The 12,515-nt window shown below is 32.5% G+C and overlaps 1 long non-coding RNA gene across 1 annotated transcript; it reads right to left on the bottom strand.

Moving 5' to 3' along the window:
* Positions 1-10,773: 10,773 nt before the first annotated feature.
* Positions 10,774-11,199, bottom strand: LOC114762021 (uncharacterized). The gene is made up of 3 exons (XR_003742212.1): positions 11,132-11,199; positions 10,962-11,054; positions 10,774-10,860 (listed from the first exon to the last, which is right to left on the bottom strand). It is a non-coding gene; the product is annotated as an uncharacterized LOC114762021 (long non-coding RNA).
* Positions 11,200-12,515: the final 1,316 nt, after the last annotated feature.

Below are 12,515 nucleotides of genomic sequence, written 5' to 3'. Positions count from 1 at the left end.
AATGTGAAACATAAGTTAGGGAGAAATTTGAAGATTAGAGACGCTTGGACAGGGGTAGGGGATAAATGGGCTTATGCTCTAAACCAACTTTTCTTTTTTCCAACACTCCATAAAGTAACTTTTGCCTTCTGCGCCGCAAGTCAATGGGGTTCACATAAACGAGTGATAAAATGCTTTTACTTTTTTATCACAAAGAGAAGCTTTTAGCCTTTTAATATAAAATCTCAGTAGACTAATTTGAAAAGATTAAAAAAACTAAATAAAGTAATTCATTCTATTACATGTTATATGATCTCTCTAAAATACTTATGTATATTATTAGATTACATATTAATTTATAAGTCAAGCAAATTAATTTTAAAAAAAGATAAATATAAATATTTTAAAGTAATTTATTTAGCTTCCTTAATCTTCCTAAATTAATTATATGCATTTAATTATCTATAACGTATTTTCAAAATTTTCTCGCTAACAAATATTTTTATTTCATAATTATAATTTTAATTATTTTTAACAATTATTATATTAATATCATATAATATAAAACACTAATATTTAATAAATTTTATGACCTTTTTAGTTATTTTACATCTAAACTTATTTTTCTATCAATTATTCAAATAAGTTTTAGCTTTTTCAACTGACATTGTATAAACATCAATCCAAATATCAATCACATTATATTAAATGACTTTTACTCTAATTTAAGTTACAAAAGTCAGTTGGAATAAAAGTGAGTTTTGCTTATGTCCCACAATTCTAATATATTCCCAGCCAAAGGAAAGCATGGAAGAACAAGTCTTGACAAGTGTCATTAACTATGCACTGAGTGATGAAATTTCACATGGTAATTAAACAACATATCAATCCTTTCTTATCTCAGCCCATCACAGAGTACATATACCATGACAAATAATGATATAATAGAAATATGTCAGTACATATATTATTATTCTAATTCATAACAAGCCTTATCCTACTAGGTGGGTTCAGCTACATAAATCGAAGACGTCATTGTGCTCTATCAACAACCAAGTACTTAGATATGTTGTTGATGAGAAAGTCCTGTTCAATGACCTCATTGAGTGTTCTTTTCAGCCTTCTTCTGTCCCTTTGTATAGGACTCCAAACTGTTTGATCCACTGTTCTCACCGGGGCCTCCAATGGCCTTCTCTGCACATGCCTGAACCACCTCAAGCAATGTTTAACCATTTTCTCTTCAATCGACACCACACGTCCTCTTGCTCTGATATTTTCTTTTCGAATCTTATCTTTTCTTGTATGATCGCATATCCATCTCAACATCCTTTTTGCTGCTATCCTAACTTTAAGCTCTTGTTTTTCCTTTATTACTTAACATTCACTACAATACAATATAGTTGATCTTATAGCAGTCTGATAAAATTTTTCTTTAAGCTTCTTGGGGACCTTCTTATCGCAAATAACTTCGGTAGCCTTCCTCCACTTTAACCAACTAGCTTGTATTCTATGAAAAATATCTCCATCAATTTCACCATCCTTATGTATAGTGGATCCTAGATATTTGAACTTTGACATTTGAGGAATAATTTGATCTCCCATCTTTACCTCCAAAACACCATTGCCTCGCTTGCCTCAAGAATTGCAATGCCATATATTCTGTTTTGCTCTTGCTCAAGTGAAAACCTTTTGACTCTAAAGTCCTTATATATAACTCCAATCTAGAGTTAATCTCTTCTCTTGATTCAGCCGTGAGGAATATGTCATTCGCGAAAAGCATGCACTTAGGGATTTTGTTCTTGAATTAGCTCAGTTAGAACGTTTAGAACAATATTGGACAAGGACTCAAAAGAGATTCATGATGTAAGCCAATCTTAATGAGAAAGTCCTTTATCTCACCTCTAGGTGTTCTTACACTAGTAGTTACCTCGTTATACATATCTTGTATGATTTTGATTTAAGCAACATGTACACTTTTCTTTTCCAAATCCTTCCAAAGTACTTCCCTTGGCACACGATCATAAGCTTTTTCTAAGTTAATAAAAATTATATGTAAATCTCTTCCGTTACTCCTATACCTTTCCATTAACCCTCTTAGTAAATAAATTGCTTCTGTTGTGGATCTCCCCGACATAAATCCAAATGGTTCTCAAAAATAGAAGTCTTCAACATCAACCTATGTTCAATCACTTTTTCCCACAACTTCATTGTATGGCTCATAAGTTTTATCCCCTTGTATCTTATACAATTCTGAATATCTCCTTTCTTCTTATAGATAGGGACTAAAGTGCTTTTCCTCCATTCATCTGACATATTCTTGGAGTGTAAAATTTCATTGAAAAGCTTGGTCAACCACAATTCACCCTCCTCATCTAAACATTTCCAAACTCCAATAGGAATACTATTAGGTCCAATGACTTTATCATTATCCATTTTCTTAAGATTTGCCTTAACCTCTCTAATACGGATCTTGCATTAAAAAGAAAAATTCTAATCATCTTCGCTAATTAGTAAGTCCTCTAAGCTTTGAGACGCATATTCACTTCTCTTGTTAAACAACTTGTAAAAGTAGGCCTCCCGTCTATCCTTAATATCCCCATTAGTAACTAGAACTTTACCTTCCTTATCCTTTATACACCTCACTTAGTCCAAATGTTTCTTTTTTTTCTCCCTTTATTTCACAATCTTGTAAATATTTTTCCCCGCCTTTGTTCCTAACTACTTATAAAACTCCTTATAAGCTTTAGAACATGCTTCACTCATTGCTCTCTTCATCTCCTTTTTAGCCACATGATAGTTATCATATATAAACTTAAACTTTTGTATGCATTAGATAAGGATAAGGCTATAGAGTATATATTATAGTACACATATTGGACCCAACATGTTTTCACTTGCAAAATACATGGCCGCTCAATAGTATAAGTAGACAAATGACACATTGAAGTAAAAACCCAAAAGAATCTTTAGTCTTTCAGAATCTCACAAGTGGTCGAGGCTAATGCAAATACATAACTACTTCAAAATACTATTATCCATGTGACACTCATAAATTTTAGGTTAAGCAACATTCTCATCGGCCAATTAACTTCTTCAGTCTTTCCATGGCACCACTGTAATTGACAATGAATAACATACTTGATAATTGATATTTTTGGCCCCAAAAAAAACACACAGGATTCATTAGAGGAAAGAAGTGAAGTCAAAATTACCTATCTGAAAAGGAAGGAAATAGCTCTTCAATTGCTCAAACAATAACTAGGTTTCTTACATCTTTATCAAATGATGACGACTTTTGCTTTGCTGTCAATTTGTCACCTAATTTTTCTAAAGATTTGTCATACAAGATCAACATGATAATTTCCATAGTTGAATTGAATAATATTACTCTCTATAATTAAATTAACTATTGGTAGATGTAAATGTTATATATATAATCAAGGTAATCTTAGAGAATAATTATAGGAAGATGAGGACTGAAAATTACAATTTACTTTTACAGAAATGAGGAGCTAAATATCTAAAACAATTATGAAAAAAAATCCAAAATTTCAAATATAATGATATGCAATAGCTACGTGTTAATACTAAGTAGTGGGTAAGGAATAGTCAAGACTAATGATAAAAAAAAATTCAGCCTTTTATAAAAAGCAAAGTTGTAGAAAATTTGAAATTGAGAATACCTTTTACATCTTTAATTTGATTATCACTTATCAAGTATAACCTTTAACTCCCATATAGATTGAGGCCTTTAAGTTTAGCAAATTTGAACAACAAACGACCTATAAGTTCATGAGTAAGCACACTTGTCTTGTCACAAGCATCTTGAATGTCAACATCTTGGTTCCTTCTCCAGTTGTTCTTTCTGGACTTAGGTTCTACCTCACACGAAAAGTTTTACCCAACTCACTCTCATCAGATGGATTACAATATAATGGTACATTTTTCTCAATACTTTCTAGTTTGTAATTTTGATCCATTGATTCATAGTTGCTATTGGAGAAGTATCTAGTGTCCCTTATTTGATAATCATCATAGTCAACTAGATCATTTTCCACTAATTGTTCCACATATATATTAGTAAAATCTTCATCAAATCCACTGTCAGGCAACAAGTCCAAAACAAATTGTTTTGTCTCAGTACTAAAATTTAATATGCCATTAACCTCTTCTTGAATTTCTCCTCTTGTAATAATTGACCAGGTCCATCGATTGAACTCCTATTAATAACATTCAAGATATTTAATAAACTCATTGATATTTTGTCCATATCATTACACTTAAAAAGAAATTCAGTCAACAATTTTTCAAAGCTTGTCATAGCAACTTATTTGACATTTTGGCCTCTGGTTCTAAGACAGGCATTAGCTTTTATATTTTCATTTCTCTTTTAACTCGCCATATAGCTTTCATAATATCATCCTGTAAGGATTTGATTTTGGGTGAAAGTTGGTCATATTTCTTTGAAAATACACCTCTATGATTTTTAAGTTTTAGTGATAAGTCAACTACCGCCATAGCTTTCGTTAGGGGCTCTAGCAGCTCATCTCCTTCACCAAGTTGAGAGAGCATTTTCTTATAGATCATCCTCACAGTATTACTCAGCATTTTTTGGGGTCTGCATTTCTTTCTACCAGTACATACACTATATAAAAAAGTAAGTTGTAGCGGTTAAAATAGGTGATTGGTAGCGGTTTTAACCGCTACAATCGAAACATGTAGCGGTTATGGAAGCCGATACCAAAACCACTGAAGCAAATGGATTTGCAGCGGTTTAGATGAATTGTGGCGCAAGATGGTAAATTGCTACAGTAATTTGTAGCGGTTATATAACTGCTACTAATAATGCGATGAAGGAGATCACTTTAAGGGAGTTTGTAGCGGTCAAGAAATGGCTACAAATGCACATGGGTAGGCCGGAAATGAAATTTGAAATTTTGTAGTCGTTAACAAAACTGCTACTAAGTGTCAGCATAATTTTCGTCTAGCAAGAATAAAAAAATTCAATTTTGCGGCAAAATTTATAGATGTTATATAACAGTTATAAATGGTAAAATTTCAACAACAAAAAAGGTGCGAGAGGGAGGATTTTTCCGTGGTTATTAACTGCTACAAATGTCAAAATATTATTTAATTTTATTTTTTATAGAGGTTTTATAATTGCCATAAATGTTACGTTGAAATTAAAAAAAGAAATTTATCTCCAAGTTTGCAATTAATTAAATTTTGAAGATAAAATATAATAAATTAAATATGATTTGCAAATATAATTTTGAAAATTAAATTTTTTATCAAATTTTTTAATTAAATCTTATTCAAATTTTTGTTATATAAGGAAATGTTACTAATATTTTAGGCATTAAATAAATAGTATTAAAAGATCTATAATTTTATAATTATAAAAATTAAAAAACTTTTTGAAATGTTATTTATGAAAATAAGAAATAAATTAGAAATATTAGAAATAAAAATTAATAAATCCTGCATGAAACAATGAAAAAAATTACTAGTAAATTAAAATTAAATAATATCAGAAAGTAAAAATAAATGAATAATTAAAAAAACATATAACATGAAAATAAGAGAAGGAATATCAGAGGAGAGGGAGAGTTTTTCAGATGAAGAATATCATAGGAGAGGAGGAAATGTGTGAAAAATGAGAGGGAGAGTGAGGCTATTTATAGAGGGCTGGTGACAATTGTAGCGGTTAAATTCTTTTTGTAGCGGTTTATTTGCATTTTGCAGCAGTTTATAAAACCACTACAAATATTAATTATAAAAAAAAATTACTAACTTTGGAAAAATGATTTGAAATGAACTGTTAAAAAGTTAGTCTTCATTACCTTGCTTGAAAGGAGATATATAAAGTCATATAATGAGAAATAATTATAACAAACATAAATTAAAATTAAAATATATATTGTTAATTAATGTAACAAAAATGAACCAAAATTATATGTAAAAAAGAAATATCTAACAATTGATAAATTGTCATCTCCTTCGAAGAAATTTTCAAAATTTGTTGGTTAGAAGGGTTTACTGTTGTAAATGATGTCATCACCATCATCACCCTTGTTATAAAAATCTCGCGGCTTGAGGTGAACCACCATACTCCAATCTTTATGTTTCTCGTCCTTGACATAATAGACCTGGTGTGCCTCAAAAGCAAGAATATATGGCTTATGGTCTTCAGATTCTCCTGTACGAATGAGCCTGGAGAAATTAACAGATGTGATGCCCAATTCGTCAGTAGTGAGTCCACGTGAAGTTGTCGTATTTGCCTAGTAACACTTAAACAAATTGATAGTGAAAAATCCTTGATAATTTAACTCAACAATATCAATCAACTTTCCATAGTAAGGAATGCCTCCAAATCACATGTTACTGTCACTAGTACTAGCATAACTCCTCATTCCAAACGTGCCAAAAACTCCAGAGTTTTGTGTGAGCGAACCCTGATTACGCACTACTGTACGAAACTTGAACCTATTGACATTATATGCAGTAAAGCTCCTAGCATTATCAAACGGACCATATGTAGGACTTTTGAGTTCAGCTATGTGGGGATTGTTGTCATTATGTATTCGATGTGCAAATCAACTTGGAAATTCTTTGTGAACTCTTATCAATCTCAACAGCTATTTGTGAACGAACCCGTAGCTAGCGCCTGACATATCTTCTAAATTCCCTATAGTATTATTTGTTGGAGAAGGCAATGATGAAGAAATTGTAAACATAAAAATGAAAATCAATGTACAACTTATCAAAGAAAAGGTTCAACTTGAGTGCAATTTATCAAGACATGTCTGTGTGCTTGTAACTTTTCAATAGGAGTCAGTTTGAAGTATTCAAATGCTCCAACTAGTTTTCCCAATAGGAGGGAAGAAGTTGCTCGAATTGGAAGGACCCGGTGGACAATCGTCAATGCGTGGGGGGCAATTAAAAAGTTGTCTTGATGTCGTCAAAGTATCAGGAACATAAAGTTAGGATCTCATCTCCAACATAACCTTCTACTATTGATCACTCTGGCCACACCTTATTCCTGACATAGGATTTTAATTTTCCTAAATATCTTCATATTTGATTAATTAATTATTAATAATATAATTGTCTATAATTGAGATTAAAATGTGAACAATTGAAAGAGACAATATAACATACCTTTCAAGAGGGTACATCCATCGATATTGAATTGGGCCAGTAAGTTTTGCTTCTTGAACAAAAGGGACTATAAGATGAGCTATGACAGTGAAGAAAGACGGAGGAAATATCATCTCCAAATGACAAAGTATCAAAATTATATTCTACAGTTGATCTAGGTCCTCTGGTATCAAAATTTCGCACATAACTTTTTGAAAAATGAACACAACTCCACCAAAATCATAGAGACATCAGGAGGGAGTGTGTTTCTAAGTGCTAAAGGAAGTAATTGTTGCATCAAAACGTGTGAGTCATGACTCTTCAACCCAGTAACCTTTCAAGCCTGCAGATCAATACACCTTGAGATATTGCTCGAGTATCCATAAGGGACTTTTATTTTCTTTAATGTTGATAAGAAGATATCCTTGTTCTACTTCAACAATGTGAATTTAGCTGGTAGAAACCTATCATTATCATCAGGCCAAGCATTTGGATGAATTCCAAGGGCCTGCAAATCTTTCCTAGCAGAGATGTGGTCTTTAGACTTTCCAGGTTCATTGAGCAATGTGTATAGCAGATTATCACACACATTCTTTTCAATGTGCATGATATCAAGATTGTGGCAGATCAAATTAAATTTCTAATAAAGAAGGGTGAAGAAGATAATTTTTTTCTGCCACTGCATTGGCTAACTATCAGATGTGCCATAAGAACGTCATCTGCCTCGTTCAACTTCACCAATCTTGCTAAAATCGACATCAACACTCTCGTGCTGTTGAAATATATCAATGCCAGATAAAGTAAGAGGAGGATCTCTTTTTTCTTGTTTACATTGAAGCAATTCCGTTGTTATCTAAATTTGTGCTTCGAATCGAAGAACCGCTAGTGACCCATGAAGCACCATTTACGACTCTATGGAAGGAACACAAGTTCAGAGTTAAAGTTGCACTCAGAACAAGCCAACCCCATATGTACATTCCAACCGGATAATGTTCCTAACCCAGGAAAATCACTAATTGTCCACATTAACACTGCGCGAAGGTTGAAAAGGTTTTTCTTATATGAGTCATAAGTTTCCACACTAGTAGTCCACATCTCAATCAATTCCTATATTAATAGTTGTAGGTAGACGTTTATATCATTTGCACGTGCCTTCTTGCCAAGACTGATCATGGACAGTTAAAAAAGAGCTCAGTTTCATGCACATCCAAGGCAGGAGATTATACAGAATTAACACCATAGGCCATATACTGTAGCTGGTGCTTATATTACCAAAGGGATTAAAATCATCGGTTGCCAATAAAAGTCAGACATTTCTAGGATCGACAGCAAAATCTAAAAACTTTGAGTTGAATACTTTCCATGCCTCAGAATCTCGTGGATGTCTTAACTTGCTGTCTGGATTTTTGTCAACATCATCTCACCGTATATGCTCTGCCATTTTTTATGATATATATATATATATATATTCTCTGCAGGTGCAGCTTCAAAGGAAAGTACCTAAGAATTGAAATATGAAAATATATAGTAGTTAATTAACAAAATAATTGTAAAAAAAAAAAAACAATGAAGCAAATATATTACTGGAGTAATAAAATAATTTAAAAAATAATAAAGCAAATATATTATCTTATTAATGATATAATTTCTAAAGAAAAAATTAAAGCAATTATATTAGTTCAGTAATGACATAATTTGTAAAGAAAATGAAAACAATTATGATTAGTTTAATAATGACATAATTTATAAAAAATTTAAGTAAATATTAAAGCACCTAATACTTTAGAATTTTTATAGGTTTCTTCTTCTACTTTTTTCCCTTCCGTGCAGGCTTGTACCTAGATGTCTTATACCTTATACAAGTCTCTCTGCTTGCATGCTCTCTGTAATATAACATACAGTCATTTGGGTAGGCATCAATTTTCATGTAGTTCAAGTCAAGCTTGTCAATCATCTTCTTCGCTTCATAAAATAATGATGGGAAATTCACATGGGGGAATGTGTTTGTCAATAATTCTAGGAGCATTGACATTGCCTTGTGTGTGATACTACATAAGCATTTTATATGATATAGCTTTACCATAAATGATAGCTTTGAGTACTTTGTACACCCATGATACAAAGCCTTATCAGCATCATCCATAAGATCCAAAAAACTTCAAGTAGCTTCGTTTCTTAGGAACTCTAATTCAGGTCCCTATACTTCTTCATTTGATATGTGTTCGTGAATCCCAAATGCATCACGCATAGTGTCATTGATAGGGTCAAACTCCTCTGCTTCAATTCACATTCGGGAAATTCCAGGAGTTGACTGAGCAATCATATCGTGTTGCTCACCATGGAAAAACCAAAATGTATAATTTTGTGGGAAAGGCTTCAAAATTAAATGGTCTTTAACAACATCTTATGGGTGCCACTTATTGAAATTGTATTTAGGACATGGACAAAGAAGCTTACCATTACTAGTTGCATACATAGAAGCAAATTCTACAAACGAGGTTAATTCGGCCAAATATTGTTGGCATGTGTGCAGTAACTTGATCCATGACTTATCCATGATTTATGCTAATTCAATTATCTAGAATATCTCTTAAGTAATAAAAAATATAATACTAATTCAACTATCTAGAATCGAATATAAACTTTTAATTAAAATTTGAAATATTATTTTATTTATCCCATATAAATATTCTTTTTTGAAAATTTAATAATTTCTATTTCCAATAAATTAGAATTGAACGAAACATTATTTTAATTCAATTAATTTGTTTTTATTAATTTCAATTTCCAATTTAATAGTTATGTTTTAATGTAATTAATAAATTTAATTCATGTTTAATCTTATCAAATAATTTTTGAATAATAAAAATTGCTAATACTAATTCAAATATCTAGAATTGCATGAAAATTAAAATTTAATTATTAATTACAGTAATGCATAAATAAAAAAAAGTTTGACTGATAATAAAAATAAAAAAAATCCTCAAATATTGATCCTTTGTGATGACGACTCCACAAAATCATCATCAGCAGCAGGCTCGAGTTAGGGCTGGGCTGGTTGGGGCGGAAGATCATCGTCCATGGAAATATTAGGCAGCACAAGAGCAGGAAGGTCAGGAGCTACCCTTTGCCAAACAATCTCCATCATCGCATTGGCAGCTTCCATCTACTGCTCATATTTGGCCTGCATCCTGGCCTCACAAGCCTTAAGCTAGGCCTCACGAGCTTAATACTGAGCTCAAACTCCTCACAAATCTGCTCGACTGATGGCTTTCTGGGACACCTTGTGCCATAAAAGGTCTGATGTGATGTTGCTGTTGACTGGGAGGTCCTCGTCTCAGAAGACACATGATGGCCCCGGTTGTAAACAACACTCAGTGTGGCGCCAAAAAATTGAGTTCCTTAACTCGTCTTAGGTGCTTAAGTCTAGCTAAGCCTGCCCTGAGTGAGGTGGTAGACTCCACAGCTGACCCTTGAGACTCTTGGAGTTCTGTAGTACTCTAGGTCATCCTCTCCTGCCAAAACAATTTTATCAATTTAAATAAAATTAACATAATATTAATAATAAAAATGTGAACATTAAATTTAAACACTAAATAAGCAATAAAATTGCAATTAAATACTAACAACAACTTCCTCGGCCTACTGAAATATAGGAGTGTCGTCCCTATGCCTATGGAGCTGTGGCCACATCTCGCCACAGGTGGGCGTTCGTACCTTCTCCTGCTGCATCTTCCTCCCCTGCCAATTTATAATAAACCAAAAAAAACATTTTAATTATTTAAATTCACATTTATATGTACATGTACATATAATTTGATTAAATTTGCAATATTACTCACAATATCATTATAGGTCACAATAAATGTCTTCGAACAGGTTGTATGTTGGATATCCTAATGGCTGCGACTCACGATGTTTCTCCGAGAAAGACGCTGCAACAAAAATATGATAAATTTAGTTAACTTGTATGGCAATAACATAACAATAATACAATAAATTAAAGTCATACCCTCTGCTTAAGTGTTGCCCTAAGCTAGACAAATGATGCCCAATCGTTGGCAGGGACGCCATCTGGCACACCTGCCTGCATCTCCTCTAGGGATATCATCTCGTCGCCTTTCTTTGCATTATACAAGCAGCCCCTCCTGTTCTTCCAGCCCTCCCTTAACTTCTTCAGTGCATGTGTCTTCATGTTATTCCCGAGGACAAATTTTTTCTGCAATTAAATAATGAAATTATGATTTAATTACTAAGAAATCAAATTCATAATGTAACTCATAATTATTTTAAGGAAAATATTTATTCCTAAATTTCAAATAGTAATTAATTACCTTTAGTAGCTCACAGGCGTCGCTCTTATTCTTGTAGGACATCCTCTTCCAGGTAGGCTCATAGATGGGAAACATTGTGTACTGTCCACCTAGATAAGCCAAATATCGGTTGAATAGATGTCCTCCCAGCTCAATCGATTGCCTATGCTCATTCAAAGGGACTGTGACACGTGCATCCTGAATGTAATGCATGTCCTTCACGTTCAGTCTCCTCGTGGACCTATTGCTAGCTGGGTTTGCATAATTAAATTGATAATAAGATAATATCAATAACATTTAATTATTAATATTAAGTAACTTATTTCACTAACCCACAACCTTCACCTCCCAATCGCTCAACCGTCCACTAGGTCGACGCGGCGGCTGTTGCTGCTGCTGTTGCTACTGGTGGTTGTGGTCCTCCTTCTCCTCCTCCAGGCACTGTACCTCTCCTTCCATAGGACCCTTGAATCCACCCTCATCCCCCCTCAAGTTGAGATCAAAATGCCCATCGATCTCATAATCTTTCACGCTGATCATAGGCCCCTCATCCTCCTCTGTCAGCTTCTCAAATGGCCCAGGACGCTCAAGATACTGGGGGGTCTCGTAGGCTCAATAGGATCTTTACCGTGTCAACGAGTGATGCAATTTAAACCACAAATAATTAAACAATACAAAATACAAAATTTTTAAACATGACTTTAACAAATTGTAAACATTTTACAATTATATTTGAAACCATAAATAAAAATTTAAAAATAAAAATCAACTTCAAGTTTTTGAAATTAAATAAAATACTACAAAATGTAATTAAAATAATATCACTCCTAATGTCTAATAAAATTAATTACTAAACAAATTTTATCATTAAACAGTTACAAATAACATGCAAACTAAAAAAATTAAAGGCAATAAGATATATAACAAAATAAAGAAAATACAAAATACAAAACTATTTAAATATGAATTTAATAAATTTTAAACATTTTATAATTATCTTCCAATTCGTAATTAATAATTAAAAAACCAATAAATTCAAATTTTTTTGAATTAAATAAAATACAAAAAATTGTAATTAAAATA

The sequence above is a fragment of the Neltuma alba genome, unplaced genomic scaffold (genome assembly GCF_004799145.2).
Source record: "Neltuma alba isolate B1F8T4 unplaced genomic scaffold, ASM479914v2 tig00011174_pilon, whole genome shotgun sequence".
Lineage (NCBI taxonomy): Eukaryota > Viridiplantae > Streptophyta > Magnoliopsida > Fabales > Fabaceae > Neltuma > Neltuma alba.
The sequence above is the reverse complement of the archived record's forward strand: the minus strand, read 5'-3'. Positions and strand labels throughout refer to the sequence as shown.